This window comes from Odocoileus virginianus, chromosome 17 (assembly GCF_023699985.2).
Source record: "Odocoileus virginianus isolate 20LAN1187 ecotype Illinois chromosome 17, Ovbor_1.2, whole genome shotgun sequence".
NCBI lineage: Eukaryota > Metazoa > Chordata > Mammalia > Artiodactyla > Cervidae > Odocoileus > Odocoileus virginianus.
The window spans coordinates 51,034,176-51,052,075 of record NC_069690.1 but is presented as its reverse complement, the minus strand read 5'-3'; the positions used below and the strand labels follow the sequence as shown (position 1 = coordinate 51,052,075).

Here is a 17,900-nt window from a genome sequence, read left to right as displayed (position 1 = left end):
GCCACTGCTTCCATGTGGCAGGAAGTGGGCACAGTGACTCACGGGTGGCTCTGCCCCGTCCCTCCTGAAGGCTGGGATAGCAGCTGAGGCTCCAGGCCAGGGACGGCCCCCAATGAGGGGGATCTGCACCCCACGGTGATGCATCCAGGGAGTGCCGCTCTGGAGGCTGGACATGGAGCACTCCCCCAGCCGGACCCTCCGGGGACTGGGCCGAATGAGCCCTCTGCTAGCTCTGCCCCCAGCTGTGGCATTGTGTGGTCATCTGTGGGCCTGTGGACACGCCTTATGGACTCCCCACTGTCTGCAAAGCCAGCAGCTGCTGCCCAAGTGTCCGACCTTACAGGCTGCCCACAGCCAGGTCCCTGGGCCAGGGGCCTTGTTAGCACCCAGGAGTCATGCAGACGCCCGGCTGTCTAGGTCCCTAGGGCCCAGCCCTTCCAGCCTGGGAAGGCTCAAGCCCCCTGGCATTTTCCACTTGCCTCCAAGATCTGTGCTGGGAGCCTGTCTACTCTCTGATTGGTGGGTTCAAAACCAAAATAGTGAAGGAAGATTGCTTCAGGGCCCAGGCTGTGTCTTCCCTCGGAGACGGAGATGCCCTGACCTCTCCAGCTTTTCTTCTCACTTAGGGCTGGAATTACTCACTTCAGAGTTAAGGTGTGATCACACTTATGGGGGTGAAAGTGACCCAGCGTTTGCACACCCACTGTCTCGTCTATCTTCATAACACAGAGGAAAACTGAGGCTCAGAGATGTTAAGGAGCTGCTGGGGGCCACATCACCAAGTCTGGATCTGAACTGGGGTCTTCCTGACTCCGGAGTCCATCATGTCTTTATCACTCCTTGAGATGAGCTGTGCGTTCTCCTTGACTGTTGGTGATTGTTCCACACTGGTCTACCAGCTCCAAGATTAATCAGGAGGGGTGGCCTGAAGGAGGGCGTCCTCATTTTCTGAAACCTTGCACCCTGCACACGCTGACACATGGGTGCTCAGGCACGGCTTCAGGTGGAGAAGCGTCTGATTGAGGGTGACTCTGGCTCAGGGCAGTCCTCCGTCTCAGACCCCACCCGCCCACCCCACGCCTGCTCCTCTCACCTCCTCGGTGGATGAGAGATCCCTTCCAGGCTGCATGGAGCTGGTGCCCACCTTCAGGCAGGTCTCTCTGCAGCCTCCTCCGCAGCTTCCTTATCTGTTCCTGATGGTCCCTTTCCTGTGTTTCCCTTTGTTCCTCTCTCTCTCTCTTTTATTTAAAAAAAAAAAAAAATTATTTGGCTGCACCGGATCTTTGTTGCAACACAAAGAATCTTTAGTTGCGGCATGTGAACTCTTAGTTGAGGCCTGTGGGATCCAGTTCCCTGACCAGGGATCGAACCCCGGCCCCCTGCATGGAGAATATGGAGTCTTAGCCACTGGACCACCAGGGAAGTCCATCTTCTTTCTGCCTTTGGATTTCCCACTCTGCTACTTCTGTCCTGCCTTCCCTTTTTTCTTTCCCCTATTTTTTGTTTGTTCTGCTGTTTCTTCATTTTTTTCTTCATTTGTTGGGGTTTTCTCCTTTTTTTTTGCCTCTTCTGTTTTCTCTCCTTCTCCTGCTCCACCTCCTTCTCTGCACTGTCAGCAGACTGTTGTCATTGCTCCAATGGCCAGTTGGCCAGTGCTGTCTTCCCCAGGGACACCCCTACCCAAGGGCCCTGTCTTGGCTTTGTGAGGTCACTTCCCACTTCTTTGGTGCAAACCTAAGGAAGACCCAGGGGAGGTGCTCCCAGCCTCCTTTTCCCAGTTGGAAAAGGAGCTGGGGGTCCTCTGGTCCAGCCTCCTGGGGGTGAGCCAGCCTCTGCTGGAGCAGTCCTGTCTTGCCCCATCCCTGCTCCCCACAGCCCCCCCGGTTCCTTTGGGGAGGATGGGGTGGGCTCTGGGGATGGCTGGAGGAAATGGTATTCTGAGTACCTGGCACTCAGAGGAGCACTGTTTCCTCTTTCGTTGTACTGTGTTGAAATCAGCCTCCTGGAAACTTCCCGTGTCCTCTGATCTGGGGGAAGTCATCTCCCTAGGATCATCACCTAGCTGGTGAAGCTCATCATCTCCTCCCCCCACAGACTGTGAGTTTTCATTCTTCCACATCTCTCCGCCCAACCCAGGCCTCTCAGTTCTAGGGCCCCTGGAGCATCTGATTCAGGACTATTTATTCAATCCTTTTCGACTTCATCTGTCTCTTTCATCTTGTTGTTCTGGCCTGTCATGTCTGAATCCAGGTGAATGGGATTATCCCCCTGAATTTTGTCTTATTTGAAAATCTGGTTGTTTGCCTTCATGGTCTTCATTCCAGTCACGGATGAAAATGTTCAACAAGAAGGCCAGAGATTTGTGGCACATCTGTAAAGACTTACCTTCAAATGGGCATTGTTTACTAATTGATTGCTTTTTTTGGTTTTGGTTTTTGTTTGGTTTTGTTTGCTTGTTTTTAGCTGAGCAGCATGCAGGATCTTAGTTTCCTGACCAGGCATCAAACCCATGTCCCCTGCATTGGGAGCAAGGAGTCTTAACCACCAGACTGCCAGGTAAGTCCCATGCAATTGCTTTTTTTTTTTTTTTTTTCCTTTTTAGTTGTATCTCCCTGCAGCATGTGGAACTTCCCTGACCAGGGATCAAATTCACACTCCCTCTGTGAAAGCACAGAGTTTTAACCACTGGACCAACAGGGAAGTCTGGTACTTTTTGTTTTGTTTTTAGTAACTATTTCTACCTGCTACAACCTAACCATACTATTTTCAGGCCTACCTTTTCCTTTTTTTTTTATTAAATTAAATTAATTAATTTATTTTTTGGCTGCACTGGGTGTTCCTTGCTTTGTATGGGCTTTCTCTAGTTATGACGAGTGGGGGTTACTCTTCATTGTGGGGTGCAGGCTTCTCATCATGGTGGCTTCTTACTGTGGAGCCTCTAGGCTCTTGGACTTCACTAGTTGCGGCTTGCAGGTTCTAGAGCTTGGAGTAGTTATGGCATGCAGGCTTAGTTGCTCTGCAGCATGTGGAATCTTCTGGACCAGGGATTGAACCCATGCCCCCTGCACTGGCAGGCGGATTCCTATCCACTGTGCCACCTTGATTCTCATGGAATCAAGGTATTCTATAGCTATAGCAACTTTTTTTTTCCCTGGCCACACTGGTTGGCTTGCAGGATCTTATTTCCCCGACCAGGGATAGAACCTGGGCTCCCTGCAATGGAAGAGGGGGGTCTAACCACTGAAACTTCCAGGGAACAGGGAATTCCCTATCCATAGTATTTCTATGATCTGACAGTCTTGTCAAACAAGCAAGGACTTATTTGGCCTGAGTTGCTAATAGTTAGGTTTAACATTTTTTTATCCTTGAAAAAGGGATAGTCAATATCCATTGTATTAAGATTCCAAAATACAGATAGAAGAACAAGAATTGTAAAGCAAGATAAGCACTTCAAACATTTTGGTATATATTTCTACAAGTTTCTAAAAATGTCTAAAAATACATACATCAAAAATTCATAAAATTCCATCATACCTAAATACTCTTTTATTATCTGCTTCTTTAACTTACTAATATTTTGTGAATATCTTCACATATGAATAAGTGTATAGCTAAACTATTTTGATTGGCCATGGAGTATTCCATTATAAACTGTTTTGATTGGCTGAGAGCTCAGTGGGTAAAGAATCCGCCTGCAATGCAGAAGATCTCAGTTCAACTCCTGGGTCAGGAAGATCTGCTGGAGAATGGACAGGCTACCCACTCCAGTATTCTTGGCCTTCCCCTGCGGCTCAGCTGGTAAAGGCTCCACCTGCAATGGGAGGGTTCAGTCCCTGGGTTGGGAAGACCCCCTGGAGAAGGGAAAGGCTACCCACTCCAGTATTCTGGCCTGGAGAATTCCTTGGACTGTATAGTCCATGGGGTCACAAAGAGTCAGACATGACTAAGTGATTTTCTATTCTATTCTATTCCATAAGGACATCTATTCAAGAGATTCTACATTATTAGGTTCTGGTTGTTTTGCCTTTATACACATTGCTACATAGACCTATTAACTGCATGTCTGGTTCCTTCCTGGAAACAAGGTCAGATCTTTTTTTTTTTTTTTTTTAATGTGGCTGCACCTGGTCTTGGTTGTAGCATGCAGGATCTTCAATTCTTTAGTTGTGACATGTGGGATCTAGTTCCCCAACCAGGGGTGGAACAGTGCAGCTCCCCTTGCACTGGGAGCTCAGAGTCTTAGACACTGGATCACCAGAGAAGTCCCAAGTTCAAATCTTATAAAAGATTTTAAAGTATCTTTAAAGTACCTTTTTAAAGTACCCTTTGAATCCCCGTAGTATTTATCTGTCCTTCTCATGTGAACCTGCTTCCATTATAATAATTATATAATATCATCTCCCTGCTTGTAGCCACCAAATCCTTTAGTCCACTCCAATTTAACGCCTGACACAGTAGCTTATACTTAGAGACACTCCGTAAATATTTGTTGACTAAGGGCATGAATAAATGAATTTATTTAATGATTCATTCCAGAGTTTTGCTGGTGATTAACATCATACCCGCTGGTTTCCAGTTCCCCAAGTCTGGTTTCTGCCCCAGCGGGGCCTGGTTTGCCCATCTTCCGGTCCCCTCTGAAACTCAAGGGTGACAGAAAGTGCATTGCTGCCCAGCCAGGGGGGTGAGCTCCCACACCTCCCCCCACCCCAGACAGTGGCCTTGCCCTGGGCTGACACCAGTTGCTTCAGAGCCTCCCCGCCCACCCTCAGGGTCTCCTTTCCTATCGGGTTCTGCAGTTCCCTCTTAGCCTCACTCTGCCCTCCCTTCTTTCTGAATCTGACGGAGGAGCAGGTAAACTTAGAGCAGGTCTTCATGGCCTTGGGAGGCTATCTGGGGAATGGCTGAGGGTGTGGCTGCCTTGAGTGGCTCCCCTGTGACAAAGATGCAAAAGGCACCGCTCTTCAGGGCTTGGGTGAGATTGACAGAATTTGGGGGCAGAGCAGTGCACAGTAGGTGCTCAGTCAAGGCGGTTTTTCTCTCTTCTTCCTCCATTTGACAAAATTCAATCTTTGCCCCTAAGTTTCCTCTCCCCCTTCTTTCTTCTCTCCTCATCTTTTTGAAATATGACCTCAGCTTCCTAGAAGTGCTTTTTTTTTGGACTGCACCACACAGCTAATTCCCCAACCAGGGGACCAGGGATAGAACCCCAGGCCCCAGCAGTGAAAGCAACGAGTCCTAACCACTGGACTGCCAGGGAATTTACTAGAAGTGCTTTATTTAGTAGCCCCACCCACCAACACTGTTTCACATAGAGCTCTTTTGTGATTAGATTGTCTGATACGTGGATTTTTTTTTTTGTTCCTAGTTCATTATTTTCTTTGACCCATTTTCACTCCTAGGACCTATAACTTTTTTGGGCCAGAGTTTCCCTGAAGTTTTTGGAAAAACATCCCCTAAAGTGTAGAGAACCCATCTGACAATTCCCAGTGTCTCTTTGCTTAGCTATCATTAACTCATAGGAAATCACCCTAAAGAGACCCCACAATGAAATTCCTATCCTGGAGCTCAAACACATCAGATGCTTCACTGGGATAAAGACCAGCATCATCCCCACTGCCACTGCGATCTGTCAGCTCAGCCAAGGATTAACTATTTTTAAAAGACTTTTATTTGTGGCTGTGCTGGGTCTTTGTTGCTTTGCATGGACTTTCTCTAGTTGCAGCCAGTGGGTGCTGCTCTCTAATTGTGGTACGCAGGCTTCTCACCGCAGTGGCTTCTCTTGTTGCTGAGCACGGGCTCTAGGCGTGCAGGCTCCAGTAGTTGTGTCCTGTGAACGTTGTTGCTCCACAGCATGTGGGATCTTCCCGGACCAGGGATCGAACCGGTGCCCTCTGCATTGACAGGTGGATTCTTAACCACTGGACCATCAGAGAAGTGCCAAGATTAACTATTGATGTTAGGCCTGGCCCTGTCAGGGGTTGATTTTCTAAACAATAGCTAAGAAAAAGCAGCACAATCGAACGAAATCTACTGGGCATTGACTCTGTGACGATGAACCAGGGAGTGGGGAGAGACAAGACAGGTGAAGATGAGACTTGGTCTTGCCCCCAAAGGGCTTTGCCTCTAATGACTAAGAACTTAGGTTTGGAATTGGAGGGCTTACAACCTAAACTGAAGAAGCACAGAGATGAAGCAGGTAAAATAGGGATAGATTTTTCTTTTTTTTAAAGAATTCTGAAGTGGTGTTGCCTTCCTATTTCTTCATCAGGGGGAAGCAATTTCCAGTCATCCCATCCATTAAACAAATATGTATTAAGAAAGCAAAATACAGGCCAAGAGCCTGCTTTGAGCACAGCTGAATGTACAATGAGCTGGTTCTCAGGAGACTGAGCTCTGCCCCGTGAGAAAGCACTGAAACGGAGGGGACACTAGGGTCAGAGGGCAAGTGCCCAGCCCTTGCCAGTGGGAGTCATCTTGAGTTCCACTTGAAGGGTTCAGAGTTGGGTCATTGAGGGTGGAAAGTTCTGGAAAAACCCTAATACCCCTGTTGCAACATTCTAGGGAAAATGGCCCATCTACTGAATAAGGGTGAATCAGCCGGGGAAGCTTTGGGGCCCTTAGCGCAGTCCCATGGCCACTTGTCCCCACTCTTTGGTTCCCCAGTGAAGTTCCAGCTACCCTCTGGGGGCAGAGGGGAGGAGAGAGTGACGCTCTGATCGGGAATTTCAAGCAGATATATGCAAATGGCCAGCGGGCTCTTCGGAGGAAGTTCTGGGAGGAGAGTGCTGTGGGCAGCTCAGCGCCGATAACCCGCAAAGCAGAAGTGAGAACCTGAGACTTCCCAGTCCTTCCTCCCCCTCCCCCCACCCTCTGGGGGCCCCCTTCCCTCTCAGAAACAGGACCTGTGACTTTTCCCCAGTTACCCAAGACTTTCCTCCTGAAAAGAAACTAGATTTGCAAGCCTCTTTTGGGCCCCAGAATTGAGGAATAGATTTGGGGCACCCGGGGTGCCCCAAAGGTTGGGGAAAGGAGTACCCTCCCTCTTCCTCTCCCCCCACCCCGAAACCCTGCTATGTGTCAGGTGGGGAACCGAGACCCTCTGCAGGGTGTCACCACCCTCACTGGCAGTGCGTGGCTGGCGGGGCCAGACCTGACCTCACACGCCAGCCAAGTTCCCATGCACTCTGGCCCTGAGGCCACTGCCCACCCCCACGGTAAGCCCCCAAGATGCTGTTCTTTCAGGACCCCACTTTGGCGTATTTCAGCTGCATCTCTGGCCTCTGACACAGATGCACCTCTGGAAAGTGCAGCCTTCCCTGGGGAAGTTTTGCCTGAGTTCTGGAGTTCCAGTAACTTCCACTTGTAATTAATGAATTGTCAATTGATCACCGGTTGGACGTTCACTTACACGTGTGAGTGTGAGGACACTCGCCTCTCCGTCAGGAAGTCAACCATCTATTGATGAGTGAGTCAAAGCCTTGGGTGGCTGTTACTTATTCATGAGCCAGGGTACCCGTCTCACTGGGTTTCCCCTCACCTGTTCCAGCTTGCCTTGCAAGATGGAAGGAAAGGGCCCTGGGGAGAAAGTGGTTTCCTAACATTTCCTGGGCCCATATTTGAACCACACTTTCCTCTCTCTCTCACCTGATTTCCATCACAGGTCTGGTGGCTTTTTGCCTGACCCTTTACCATATCCTGCGGTGTTAACCCTGACCAACTCAAGGTGTAAACAAATCTATACGACACCATAAAGCATCGGCAGTAAACTGTAGATTGTATTTCTCTTTCTGGGGAGTGAGGAAAGATGAGTTGGACATGGGAATAAATGTTCCTTTTAATTCACATAAAATTTATTTTTTATTTATTTTAACCAAGTTTAACTATGCATCAGGTACATGTAATTTACTCACTAAATTTTATTTTTTTTTGTTCATATATAACTGGTTGTTTGTTTATTTTAACCAAGTTTAAGTGTACATCAGGTGCAACTCTTTACATCAGTCGTGTCCAACTCTTTGCGACTGCATGGACTGTAGCCCACCTGGTTCCTCTGTCCATGGGATTCTCCAGGCAAGAATACTGGAATGGGCTGCCATTTCCTCCTCCAGAATACATCAGATACATGTGTTTTACTCACTAAGTTTTATTTTTTATTCACATATCATTGATTTCAAATTATTTTAACTGAGTTTAAGTATACATTTGGTATATGTGTTTTACTCACAAGTACTACTGTGATACCAACAAAGGTCCATGTAGTCAAAGCTATGGTTTTACCAGTAGTCATGCATGGATGTGAGAGTTGGACTATAAAGAAAGCTGAGCACTGAAGAACTGATGCTTTTGAGCTGTGGTGTTGGAGAAGACTCTTGAGAGTCCCTTGGACTGCAAGGAGATCCAACCAGTCCATCCTAAAGGAAATCAGTCCTGAATATTCATTGGAAGGACTGATGCTGAAGCTGAAACTCCAAAACTTTGGCCACCTGATGGGAAGAATTGACTCACTGGAAAAGACTGATGCTGGGAAAGACTGAAGGCAGGAGGAGAAGGGGAAAACAGAGGACAAGATGGTTGGATGGCATCACTGACTCAATGGACATGAGTTTGAGTAAACTCTGGGAGTTGGTGATGGGCAGGGAGGCCTGGCGTGCTGCAGTCCATGGGGTCGCAGAGTCAGACAGGACTGCGCGGCTGAACTGAACTGTGTGATAGTTTGAAAGAAGAACAAAAGAAGCTGAGGGACTTCCCGGGTGGTCCAGTGGCGGAGACTCCGTCCTCCCAACACAGGGGGCCAGTCCGATCCCCTGTCAGGGAACTAAGGTCCCATATGCAGCAACTAAAGATCTCCAGTGCCGAAACTAAGAGCTGGCACAGCCAAATAAATAAAGAAGCCAAGGGGTGTAAACTGCCAGGAAACTGCCTGGGGCTAAAGGTGGGGCACCTGGGGACCCAACAGCTAAGGCTCAAGGGTTAGGGGATGTTCTGCCATCCAGTTGGGCTTGGGCGCTGACCTCTCCACGGAAGCAAGCCACTGAATCTCTCTAAACCTTATCCTGTGCTGGACACGGGATTCAGGGGGTGAACCACATAGACGCATGGGCTTACAGTCGGGAAAGGCAGGTAAATGGGACACGCGGGGACAGTGACTGTCCCCAGAGGAGCACAGGGCGCTAGGAAGACCACCCCAGAGGGAGAGATGGGAGCAGAGGACAGAGAGGCTCAGGCGCCCGCACCTGCGTGCTGGGCACCGGAGACAGGAGCATCGTGGCCACAGGCTCTGGACACTGTCAGCGATGAGGCATCAGAGAACGGTCCTGGCCGAGGGAAGGACCTGGGTCTGGCCAAAAAAGGGGATGGGAGCTGGGCGTGGAATGGGAGGAAGGTGGGGCGGTGGGGGGAGGAGGGGAGCCCTGCCCCAGCGTGCCCTCTGTCCCAGGCGCGCACCCTGCCGGGAAGCCCTGGGGCCGCAGCTGCTCTGGCCGCCCGGCCCAGAATAGCCTGCCTTCCGGGCAGGGCTGCCCGGGCCAGCGGTGCCAGCGCCCGAAATAGGGCTCGGCCTGGAGGTCCGCGGGCGGCGGGCGTGAGGGGCCGCCCCGGCTCGAGGACGCGCCGGGGAGCGGGGACCCGGGAGCGCGGCAGTGACCGAGGACCCGGGGCGGGGATCCCGGGCGCGAGGCCAGGTGCGGGGCGGCGAGGCGGAGCGCTGACCTCAGCCCGCGAGGAAGCCCATCGGGGGCCGGCCGCGCTGATGGAAGGGCTTATGAATCCGCAGCTGGCGGCGCGATTGGGCGGGTGTGTGTCTCTGTAGGTACACTTCCCCTTTAAAAGCAGCCGGCAGAGGCGCAGTTGCCATGGGCACGCACAAGGTGGGTGGGATCCGGATCAAAGCGCCCCCGGACCGCGGTGCGGGTCCGAGTCCTGGCGCCCGGCTTCGCCGGGGCAGAGGAGTCCAGAGATCCCGCCGACTGGGGGAGGGGTGGCAGGGACCCACCTCCAGGGCCACCGCCATCCGAACCCACACCCTACTCCTGCGGGGTCCCGGTCAGATGCAGTCCTAGACCAGGGGGTCCTGGGGCGGCTCTGTGCCTGCCCCGCCCACCGAGAAGTGCGCCTGTGGGGGGGGGGAGGGGGTGGAGGGGGGCAGCACAGGCTCCCGGCTGTTACCCTCCTTGGACCCTAAGGCTGAGCTGTTTAAAAGGGACCTGACCTCACTTTTTGCCCGTGCAGCCTTCATCCCTCACCACCCTCCACCCACCTGCTAGCCTCCTTAACCTCTCCCAGCCTCAGTTTCCTCATCTATTAACCAGCGATTAGTCATATCTACCGTACAGGGTGGTTGTGATTAAAATAGAATAATTATGTAATGTGTCCTGTGCTCTGTAGAGAGGGTCCTGTTTCCCTCCTCCTCCCCCCTCCCTGTTTAATCAGGCCGGGGGCTATCCTGTCCCCCAGGCCTGGAGCTTCTTGGGTGAATCAACACCCTTGCCAGGGCTCTCCCCTCCTCCCCTCCTCTCAGGGTTACCTTGGAAGCCGCCTCCTACAAGAGGATGGCTTAACTTGCTGTCGGAACCTGCAGGAATCCCAGGCTGCGGTCCAAGAATATTAACAGAGGGCCCAGCCTGGCTGAAGTGAGTCAGTCGCTCCTTCTGAAACGTTAGTTGCTGCTTCAGCTGCCCTTTACAGCTTGGACCGGTTGGTTGCCAGGACTGAGCGGCCCCTAGAAATCGCTGGGAACACCAGCATGTCCTGGGGGTGGGGTTAGGGGCCAGCCAAGGGTACCAGGCTGGGAAGGGGCTGGTGATCCCCCATTCATCTCCTCTCTGGGAAAACAACCAAGGCCCCAGGACCTGAGAGCCGTGGTACCCCATGTAAGGAAGGGCGGGCCTGGCTTACTGTAACTGCCTGGCTAAAAGCCTGATTGTCCTGTGGTTGGGCAGGCCAGCCAGAGAGGGGCCCTGGTGGGGTGAGAGCTCACACAGTGTGAGAAGTGGAGACAGGAATTACTGCTTCCCCAGGGAATGTTAGTAGACCAGGTAGGTCTGCCAGGAGGGCATTTCTCCCTTAAGCAGGTAAGACCACTACATAAATGCCAGATTATTTGCAAGAAGTGGTCTGTCTGGGCTCAGCCCCTTCCCAGGGGTAGCAGAGCAGCCAGTGTGGACCCGGTGCTCACTATGTTCGCTCACTGGTCTATGACAACAACCCTGGGAAGCGGGGATGTATTATCCCCGTTGTAACAGGTGGGGAGCAGACTCCTAGACCTACCCCAGTCTCCTAACTTTGAGGAGGCAAACTGAACTGGGGAGACAACCCGGGCTCCTAATCCCCACTCCATCTGGCCTCCTGAGTGTGGGAACCATTGTGGCCCAGAAAAGCAGAACAGTGGGGGGGGGGGGGGAGTGCAGCTGACCGCCCAGGTGCCTGAGCCCCTCCCCCAGCGTGCTGTTTGCTCAGTACTCAGCTGACTTCCTGTCCCCGGAAGAGCACCTGCGGGTATGCTGGGGTAGGCGGTCCCCTTCCTGTGGTTCAGGTAAGAGCAGAAGCCCATGCCTTCTTGGCATCCTCCCTTTCTCCTTTCCCAGGCTCTAGATTATGAGACCTGGGGGCCCCAGAAAGCCTCTCAGGACCAGAGGTTTGCCCAGAGTCTCCAGTTGTAGGTGAGGGACTGAGGAGGCAGAAGGAAGGGGCTGCAAGGCCCTGGGTGAGGGTGGGACCTGAGAACTTCCCCTTCAGCTGTAACAGACCACCTGGAGCTTTCTTCTTCATGCCTCCTTTCTGATGATGGTATGATGCAGTGATGAAAGGTGCAGATGAAAGTCCCTTCACTTCATATCCCCAGCTCTCTCTCTAACCTGGTTGTCTGGTCCAACAGGCACAACTGAGGGATGGAGGCTGCTGTGCACCTGTGTCCACCTCACCATCAATACCCAGGGCTTTGCAAAGAGCTCGCTGTTGGGCATCCCCTGGACTTTTCCCTAGGTGACATTGCCAAGGAATGGTGTGGCACTGGCCAGATATCCTATGCCCAGCCCTGAGGCTTCACCTTCCTCCTGTCTCTTGCCCGCGGAAGCTCAGAATAAGCTTTCTGGAGGATGCTCTTTCTTGTGTGTAGGGTCATTTGAGGTTGCTAATACTGAAGCTCTTCACCAGAGAAATGTAGGAAATATCCCTGCAGCTAAATGAGGCAATGTCTGAGGAGGACCAGGCCATGCCAAGCAGGCTACAGACGCATCTCCCTCCTCCCCAAGAGGACTGCCCTTGGCTGTGCAGACTGCCTCTCAGCCCTGCCCTTGGCCAGGCCATCTGCTGGGTACATCCCTGGGCATCTTTTCAGCCTGTTCTTTGTTCAAGGTGTCTTGGATGGAACATAAAAGGGCCTTCCTCTCGTTCCTCCTCCCAAGAGCAAAGAAGGACACATTGGTCAGCCTCTCTTCCTGGAAGAGGCAAGGAAAGAAAAAAATAAATAAATTAAATGTTCTTAGTTTTAGATCTTGCAGGACCAGTCAGCAGTACCGGGTTGAACAGAATCCTCCAAATTCGTGTCCACCTAGAGTCTTGCATGTGACCTTGTTTGGAAAGAGGGTCTTTGCAGATGTCTTTAGTTAAGATGAGGTCATCCTGGATTTGTTTGGGCTCTAATCCAATGACTGGATACAGGCACACAGGGAAGATGCCGTTTGAAGACAGGCGGAAACTGGAGTGATGTCTATAAGCCAGAAAATGCTGAGGCTTGCCGGTGAACACCAAGTGCTGGGAAGAGGAGGGGAGGATTCTCCCCCAGAGACTTCAGAGGGCACATGGCCCTGCTGACATTTTTAAAAAAATATTTATTCATTTATTTTTGGCTGTGCTGGGTCTTCGTTGTTGAGCAGGGGCTACACTCTAGCTGCAGTGTTCGGGCTTCTCCTTGTAGTGGCTTCTCTGTGGGTCACAGGCCAGGGGCTTCAGTAATTGCGGCTGGAGGCTCAAGAGTGAGGCAGCCTCAGTAATTATGGTGCGCAGGCTTTGTTACTTTGTTACTCGGTGGCACATGGGATCTTCCCAGACCAGGATCAAACCAGAATTCAAAAGAATCCCTGCATTGCAAGAGGGATTCTTAACCACTGGACCACCAGGGAAGGCCCCTGCTGACATCTTGACTTGGGACTTCTGTCCTCCAGGACTGAGAAAATCCGTTTCTGTTGTTTTAAACCCCCTAGTTTGTGGACCTTTGTTACAGCAGCCCCAGGAGCCTCCTATGAGCACCAAATATCAGACAGAGGGCAGTTGTGGAAAACAAGAAGGAAATGCGGCAGGCACGGAAAGCAAAAGCTTGGAAGAGACCAAGGAGGAGGCAGGAAGGAACGCTTCCTAAGCTCCCTCCTCCCACCCGGGACAGGAAACTGTGGCCAAGGCTTGTCGGTCTCCACTCTTCTTGTAGCATGAGGGTGGGGAGTCTGATGGGCGACTGTGGCAGGTCCTTTTAGTATATGTGCTGCCGAAGCGAGCACAATGTGGCAGGTCATTTTGAATCTTGCTGGTCCCAGGGAAGCCTTGCTAATAGTACTAACCCTGTGACCTGATCTTGTCTCCACCTCACGACAACCCATGAATCAGGTTTTGTTGAGATGCCCATGTACAGATTAAGAGCCAACGCAAGGGCTTCTCTGGTGGCTCAGTGGTAAAGAATCTGCCTACCAATGCAGGAAATGGCAACCCACTCCAGTATGCTTGCCTGGAAAATCCCCATGGACAGGGGAGGCTGGCAGGCTACAGTCCATGGGGTCACAAAGATTTGGACACGACTGAAGGACTGAGCACTCATCGATGTTGGAGATACAGGTTGGCTCCCTGATCCGGGATGATCCCACACGCCCTGGAGCAGCTAAGCCCATGCGCCACAACTATTAAGCCTGTGCTCTAGAGCCCAGGAGCCGCAGCTACTGTGCCCATGTGCCCTGAGCACCCTGGAGCCCGTGCTCCGCAACAAGAGACGCCACCGCAATGAGAAGCCTGTGCACTGCAGCTAGAGAGTAGCCTCTGCAGCAACACATCTAGAGAGAAGCCCACGCAGCTGCGAAGACCCAGCACAGCCACAAATAGATAAATAAGTAATTTTTAAAAAGAACCAAGGCAAGACCATTACTAGGTCATGGAGGTACCCACATGACCTGGAGGTAGCCGCTCCAGGTCATTTGCCAGGAAGCAGTGATCTGAGACACGCACCCACCTGACTTTCCTGCCCTACAGCCGGCCCCTGCACTCTGTCAGTGCAGGGCTCCTGTGCCCGTGTGCAGTGCCTCAGTGAGGCTGGCAGACACTGGCTATGGGCAGGGATGTGCAGCCCGAATGCTTGGGTTTGGATCCAGCTCTGCTCCTGGGTAGCTGTGTGACCTTAGGCATGTCACATTACGTCTTTGTTCTGTAGTTCCCTCCACTATAAATATGGGGAGAATAATAGGACCTAATTCAGGGGGTTGCTGGAGAATTAAATGGGTTCCTACCTATCACAGGCTTAGAATAGTGCTTGACGCATCAGAAGCAGGCCTTGAAAGTCTGTGAAATACATAAAACACATGGGAGTGGGCTCTTTCCCTGCAGGGTTGGGGCCAAGAAGAGGGCTATGGGTTGGTGAACCCATCTTGATTCTTACTCCACAGGCCAGGGGGAGAACCATGGTTGACAGCATTCTCCTGCAGTCCTTGTCTGTTTCCCACGGAACCCTCCAGAAACTTGCAGGGAGGGCCCCTGAGACCAGGGAGCAGAACCTTGAGCAGGCTGACTCATTTGCTTAAATTGTGCCTCTGAGGCCTAGAAAACCTGTGATCCTGGTTCAGGCCAGCTTTCTCTTTCTGGAGAAAAGATCAGACCCCTGCCATCACCTTGCCGCTGGATCCTCGTCAGTCATCTCCGGGTTTGCTGTGTTGCTCATGGTGGGAAGCTAGACTGGGGTGATTCACCATCACGCATCATCCCGTGGAGAGCTCATGTACAGCGCACATTGGAGGAATTGTATGGGTGTCGTGTTTATAGACAGAGCTCAGAATGTGCTGAGCGGCTTGTGCGAGCAGCAACGTGTCCACCCCAGGCACGTCCAGGAAGTCCTCCAGGCGCCTCTGGCCGTTGTTCCATCTTTCTCTCGGGGGCCTGCAGCCTCTACTGGGAATCTGGCCCTTATAACTTCTTCCTCTCCAGATGTCTCTCATGCCAATGACGGAGTCCGGCCTGATGGTACCAGGGCCTTGTATCTCCTGTCGTGGTTGAGGCCCCTCCCTTCCCCCACTCAGGACGAACCAGCTCAGTCCTTATCCTGGTGTGGGCACAAGGTCTCTTGTTGCAGCAGGGCCCCTTGGCTGACCTTCGCAGCTCCTCTAAGGCTGGAGAGGCCTGGCAGGATGCCTGCGGGAGGGCCGGGCTGCTCTCCTGGGCTCCTCCCCTCCACTCCGGGGCTCCGGCCAGAGCCTGGTCAGGGTCCTTGCTGGAGTTCCCAGGCAACCCCTGGAGTGATGGTCTGAGAAGTCCAGTGGGGAAGCCCCAGTGTGGAGGGCAGATTCCATAGCCACAGGCTGTCCCCACCCTCTGGTCTGTCTCTGAATAGCTTCTGGGTGCCCTTCCCTCCAGAGCCCCTTGCCTACTTTCACCAGGAGCCAAGGGACTCTGAAAAGAGCAGTGAGTGGCTGGAGGACCACGCTCCAAAGCCAGCCAGGCTGTCTCCCTCCCAAACTGTCTGCTTTCCCTCCAGCCTCCTCTTCACAGAATTCCATAACAGAAAGAGATACAGAGGTCTGGCTTCCAGAGGAACAGTTTAGAGTGACACTGAGGTTCTCCGAGGCTTCACGCAAAGCTGTGCACATTGGGTTGGCCAGACGTCTCAGTAGTGTTCCCTTGGCAATTCTACGCCTGTTGGGAATACCAGCCCCAAATATCTGAGGCTCCCAGCCTCTGGGAGGTGGGAAGATCCTGACATTGGGCCTCAGCAGATGGAATGGCAGCCCCAGGATGGCCCTCCGGAGCTGACTGGGCTCTGATGAGAGCCAGGTGCAGATGCAGAAGCCACTGGGGTCCCCTGGGGAGTTTCACAGTAGCTGCAAAGTGGGGATCCTGGATGGTGGGGTCCTCACATGCATATATGGGTAATGGTGAGAAGGGCAGGTGGTCAGTGTTCTGTCTGCTCCTTTGACTTCTTCCCTGGTGGTCTGGTGGTTAGAATCCATCTTGGAATGCGGGGGACGCCACTTCAATCCCTGGTCAGAGAACTAAGATTCCATATCCGCGGGGGAACGCAGTCCACGAGCCACCATAAGACTCAGTGCAACCGAAAAAAAAGTCTGCTCCTTCCACCGATCGTCTGTATGACTCGTGTGTTCCTGCTAAGTCGTTTTAGTCTCCGACTCTTAGCAACCTGATGGACTGTAGCATGCCAGTCTCCTCTGTCCATGGGGATTCTCCAGGCAAGAATACTGGAGTGGATTACCATGCCCTCCTTCAGGGCATCTTCCCGACCCAGGAATCGAACCTGGGTCTCTCATGTCTCCTGCATTGGCAGGCAGGTTCTCTACCACTGAGCCACCTGGGAAGCCCCTGTGTGACTTGAGGCAAGCCTAAATCTCCTGACACCTTAGTTTGCTTATCTGGAAAATGCAATATATTTCATCTGGGCTGCCTCAGGTAGGAGTAAGATAACATATTAAGATGTCTTGAAAGAAACAAAATGCAACATATTCAAAATAAAAGATGCCTCTTTGCTTCCCAAAATAAAAGTTGTAAATGATTGAAATCATATTTTAATGACTCCGGAAACCCCTTGTGTAAAGATCTTTTGTACAGTCAAGCATTTGGGGTCAAGCATTTGGTGGGCTTCAACCAGGCACCGTGACCCTGTCTTATTAGATTTTGTGAAGATCCAGTGCCTGGTACAGAGTAGGCATTCAATAAATTATTGCTGAAGGAATGAATAAGAGTGAGTTCTTCCTTCAAAGAGTTCATGGTCCAGTTTGGAGGAAACAGGCAGCCACGGAAGAGAGGCAGAATTCGAGGAGGGAAAAGGGCTGTCTGGGCTGGTATGACCCCCGTATGAACCAGGCTCACAGGTGGGAAGCCTATGGTGGGCAGGTGGGCAGACCACCTTGATGGGAGGAAGTAAGTCTCCCTGTGTGGGGTGGAGTGGGTGGGGGAGTTGAAAACAATGAGCTTTCCTTGAGAATGAGAGTCTGAATATACTGGACCTGGCTTAGAGGAAAGCACCCCGGGAAGCAGTGTGCATCCTATGGGGAAGGACTGTGTGTGTCATGTGATGACGAAAGCAGCGTTTCTAGAAGATGAGCCTGGCCTGGATGTGCCTGATGGGGACACAGCAAACTTCTTGAAGTTCCCCAAAGTCTTCTTTTCCCTTTTTTGGCCATGTCCCTGTTTTAATCACTAGAATGCCTGGTTGTCCCACGCCTGCTGAGAGAACACCTGCTGCTTTTCATCACCATCAGAGTCATCTCTTCTGGGAAAGCACTGTAGGTCATTTCCTCCTGGAGGCCCTCAGCTGTACCCTGTATACCATTTTATTTTTATACCTATTCCTTTTTAGGATACTTCTTGGTTTTCACGTCTGGTTCCCCTTTCAGACTATATGTACGCTTCTTGAAGTCCAAATGCTTCCTGTTGGCAGTGGTCTCGCCAGCATGGGTCCCAGTGCCCATAACAGAGTTCCCACCCTCGTTGACATCACCTGGGGGCACTGGGCAGGTAAGCATCAGGCACTAATGCACCCTAAAGCTCAGAACCACCACAGTCCCCATCGTACAATGTCATGGGACCCCACCCACAAAGATCATATCATGAACAGCACCTCCTGTGGTTGTATACACATAGGCCTCCTAGAGGACCGGTCCTCATGGATTTTGTTTCATGTCTATCCCTTCATCATCCTG

General features: G+C 51.9%; 2 long non-coding RNA genes across 7 annotated transcripts in view; one reads left to right on the top strand and one right to left on the bottom strand.

Annotated features, from left to right (window-relative positions):
• Positions 1-9,259, top strand: part of LOC110134483 (uncharacterized) — a 38,664-nt gene extending 29,405 nt beyond the window's left edge. The window contains exons 1-5 of one of the 6 annotated variants that reach the window (XR_002313091.2): positions 180-519; positions 2,464-2,556; positions 6,664-6,823; positions 7,266-7,465; positions 7,661-9,257. This is a non-coding gene — a long non-coding RNA (uncharacterized lncRNA). The other 5 variants (XR_011492431.1, XR_011492430.1, XR_011492435.1 and 2 more) reach the window with 5 other exon arrangements.
• On the bottom strand, positions 5,651-10,868 carry LOC139039176 (uncharacterized). Its single transcript, XR_011492436.1, has 2 exons — positions 10,523-10,868; positions 5,651-5,918 (listed from the first exon to the last, which is right to left on the bottom strand). It is a non-coding gene; the product is annotated as an uncharacterized lncRNA (long non-coding RNA).
• Positions 10,869-17,900: the final 7,032 nt, after the last annotated feature.